The sequence below is a fragment of the Parasteatoda tepidariorum genome, chromosome 8 (assembly GCF_043381705.1).
Source record: "Parasteatoda tepidariorum isolate YZ-2023 chromosome 8, CAS_Ptep_4.0, whole genome shotgun sequence".
NCBI lineage: Eukaryota > Metazoa > Arthropoda > Arachnida > Araneae > Theridiidae > Parasteatoda > Parasteatoda tepidariorum.
Genome location: NC_092211.1, coordinates 88,449,743 through 88,454,265, shown reverse-complemented (window position 1 = coordinate 88,454,265; position 4,523 = coordinate 88,449,743). Strand labels below are relative to the sequence as shown.

General features: G+C 30.2%; 1 protein-coding gene across 1 annotated transcript in view; it reads left to right on the top strand.

The window, feature by feature from the left end:
- LOC107438429 (short-chain dehydrogenase/reductase family 16C member 6) overlaps positions 1–4,523 on the top strand; it is a 32,967-nt gene that overhangs the window by 859 nt on the left and 27,585 nt on the right. The window lies entirely within an intron of this gene.

Below are 4,523 nucleotides of genomic sequence, written 5' to 3'. Positions count from 1 at the left end.
CATAGCTATCTTATTCAATATAGCACTCTTCATTTAGCTCAGCTATAATGTGTTTTTTCTTGGACAAAGTCATTATTTGTTCTCTAAAACACTGGTCGACAATAACAAAATCAATACAAATTCAAAATAAATATTTGTTTACGTTATTAACGCATGCGCAATGAGAGATAATGTCTGCGTTGGACCGACTGCTCACGCTGAGCTAACAAAAAAGTATTTTTTTGGCGTCAGCTCTACGTCAACTTTCCGCTGACGCCCAGATAAGGAGCTAGTTCTAAGAAACCAGGCCTTAACTGGACCTAGTAATATATTTCGGACATTTCCCAAAGCGACTCTGTGATTCTCAACATTTGCCGGTGGAAGTCAACAATTACCCATATATGTCATTCACAGTAACATATGGGTCAGAATAGAATGGGGTAAGACCGGATGATGAGGTAAAGCCGGGTAGGTAATTTACAATCCAGCGACTTTAAACGAATCACTCCTTTTTTTGGGGACGGGGGGATTTTTCTCTTGGCTCTAGTTTGTTCCAACTATAATGCAAGCTTTTATTTATTTTAAGATTTGTTACCTGAACTACACTGTTTCACAATTGCAAAGGAACGTAAGGAATTGAAATGAATTTTTCGGAATAATTAATAATAGACGTTGATGTATGAGATGAAACTACGTACATATTTAGTAGAGACAATGTGCATTTATTATTATGAGAACATCACTTTGGACCATTGCTGATGTGACCCCAACCCATACGTTCCTTACACCAACGTCATCCTTCTCGACTCTAACGTGGTTTGAAGAAGGATGCGTAAAACCGTGCATGCAAACCAACGTGATTTTGCCGCCGTGAAATGCTTCTGGCAGAAACCCGCATATCGGTAGCGGTTGCAAGGTGCATACACACCTACATAGGTAGTACATATTCTTGAGGTGTAATGCTCGTACAACGACTATCGACATGCTATCACATAGCATTTCCATCCAGTTTTTTTAATTTCTAGACAACATTTGCTCTAGACAATATTTTGCTTTGGCTATATTGATGCAAAATTGAAAAGCACTCTTTTTTGCGGATATAATAGTGTGAGCTGATGAAAAGATTATACCTTTTATTTTCCGGATTTTTTTAAAAATTTTTGTCCTTTTTTTTCGGATTGATTTTTTCCCCCGGTTTCTCGTTATTTTTATTATTATTTTCTTTTATTATTTCCCTTTCTTTCATTGTTCTGTAATTTTTCCTGAAAAAAAGAGTGCTTTCTAATATTGCAAATATAATCGTATATATAATATTGCAGATATAATCGTATGAGCTAATAAAAAGATTATGTCTTTTATTTTCCGGATTTCTTAAAATTTTTTGTCCATTTTTTCCCCCGGTCTTTTGTTATTTTTATTTTTATTATTATTTTACTTTTTTCCCCTTTTTTCATTGTTCTGTAATTTTTTCCGGATCTTTTATTTTCCGGATTTTTTAAAATTTTTTGTCCGATTTTTTCCCGGTTTCTTGTTATTTTGATTATTATTATTATTTTTCTTTTCCCCTTTTTTTATTGTTCTGTAATTTTTTCCTTGTTTTCCCTACATTTTGAACTATATATATATACATATATACTAGCTTACCCGGCAAACGTTGTTTTGCCATATGAATTATTTCTAGAGTATGAAAATATATCTTACTAGTGGGCTGTGACCCCTGCTGCTCGCTAACGCTCGCCAACCCCCGAAAATTGCTACGCAATCTTATATGGTTTGCTTCGCAAACCAAGCTCGCTTCGCTCGCTACTAACTTAGGTACATTGCAAATGCACAAAATTTTAAGAATTCAAAACAATCATTCAAATCCATATAACAACTTTTTTTNTATATATACACACAGAGAAAGGAGATACATAAATAGATAGGTAGATGGATAGATAAAATTGAATTGGAAAATAATAAAGAAAACACGTTTGAGGGCTCAGAACCAAAAGTCACGAATAATACAGCTCTGTTGATTATGATATTATTTGTTTAATTGAAACTTGGCGAACATATTAAGGATTAGGAATTATTTGATCACATGTAAAATGTGCTTTTAAAGAATCGTGAATCTAAACGTCGTGTTGGAGTTCTTATTACGGGTAACGAAGTATTGACCGGCTAATAAATTTTCTTTACTCCATCTCAATTCGGAATGTATTTTTTATTTCTATTATATTCAAATTTAAGAGGAACTTGCTTTTCTGTGTCTCGTATTTTCCTTCTCTTGTAAGTACTTTTAATTTTTCTGCTTATTCTGAAAAGTTTGCTTATTTAGATATTTTCATGTGTTACCTTCACTTCTCTCAATAACGATCTCTTAAACATAATCGGTACTTATTCATCTTGAATCCATACAATTTGAATCAAATGAATAGTGTTTTATATTTTAATAACAAGTATTTTTTATCTAATTTTAACAGACATTAGTGTCAGAAGTGTTTTAATGAACCGTTTAGAGATCTCCTGAAGATTTACTTCATTGACATTGGTCAAAGTGGACTGAACCAAAAAAAAGAAAGAAAAAAGATGATGTGATCAGGCTTAGATATGATATAAAAAAACTGATTTCTTCAACCTTAAATAAAATAAGTGGATTCTGGTAAATTTCCAAGTTATAAATATAACTTTTTCGAGTTTTTATTACATACGTTTCCATTGTGCGATAAAGAATGCTGAACATAACAATTAGTTTAAATTTTAGTCTTCACTTAATGCTAAAACACATGTTATAGCAAATGTTGAAAAATAAAATTTCAGGATTCAATTAAATATTGCGGATTTAAAGCGTTAAGATCAGGCAAATTAATATTCATGGAACACTATTTAATTTTATTAAACCACTATTTAAATTTGATTACTATTAATTAAATATTGTTCAAATTATATTTTTAATGGAATTTGTTTGAATTGATTACAACTACACACTTTCCCCATAAACACTGGGAGTTGGGAAATTTGCATGTAATGAGTGAAATTTGATACTAGTTGACTAGATACTAGAATCAAGTGTCACTCAAGAGTTTGGGAATTTCTATGCAATGAGTGACACTTATTAATGCTAGAACCTCAGAAAAAAGCTCTGGGGGGGGGGAAACTCTAGAAATAAAAGCAAAGGAAAAAGAGCATTAGAAAAAAATATCTGGAGATTAGCAGTACTTAACAATTGATGGATGAGCAGTAACAATTTCATGAATTGAATAACCGATTTGATTCAGGCTGTTAAACATGAATTTAGGTAACTAAATAGTTCTTCGAATATAAAGACATACTTTTTGAAAACTGATTGATATACAAAGTTTAATTTGAAGCCTGCTGAAACGAAATTTTAATGCATGCTCTGATTTTTCTTAATTATAAGTAATTATTAAAGGTGTGTTTATTTGAAGAAAATACTTTTCTGCGTCTGATTTTGTAACTTAAAATACCATCTGCACAAATTAATTAGCATTAGATCTTAAATTTATTCAGAATAAGCGTTCGTTTATTTATTTATTGCTTTGCGTACTGGAATTGGATTCTTTTTATATGTCGTAATACTATATACAGCACAATAAAGACAAAAAAGATAATAAGGAAAGAGAAAAAGCGAAGAAAATTAAGAAAAATAAAAAGTTTTATTTATTGTGCATAAGCTGCAAGTATAAAGAACTCATAAAATAAGTTAAAAACATTAAAAAAAAGCATGGGAAATAATATAATGAAGATTAATAAAAATAGAAGAAGAAAAATTAGTTAAATATAATATTTTTTGAAACATTCAATAAAAATATTAAAAAACCGGAAAACAAAATAATGAAAAGATATGATCTCGTCATTATCTCACACGATTGTATCGACAAAGAAGAGTGTTTTCTAATATTTTATTAATATATAGCCCATAAATGTCTAATATATAGCCAATCAAAATATATCGACAGAATAGTGTGAGGAGCACACAAAATAATTGAAACGAAGCTAGAACATTTTACGAAATAAGACAAATCAAGCAAAAAAAATAAAATGTAAGAAAATTACAGAACGAAATATAAAGTGTAATCTATAAATCGAGTAGAGGATTCAAATGAATTTACACTTATATATAATATTTTTTTAAATATATTTATGTATATATTTAAGAAAAAAAAAGGATGACATTTTATTTAAAAAAACCGGAAAAAAAGATATAATCTTTTTATCAGCCCACACGATTATATCCGCAAAACAGAAAGCACTCTGCTTTGCGGATATGATCGTGTGGGCTGATGAAAAGATTATATCTTTTTCCCCCGGTTTTTTTAAATAAAATGTCATCCTTTTTTTTCTTCTTTTTTTTTTAAACTGTTGTTTGTCATGTTTTTACTTATTATTTCCCCCCCCCCTTTTTTTTTTCTTCCTGTGTCTATAATTTTTCTTTGTTTTATCTTCATTTTGAACTTATCTAATGAGTTCTGCTTACTTGCTGCTTAAGCGCAATAAATGAAACTTACTGTTTTTCTTAACAGTAAGTTTCGAATATATAT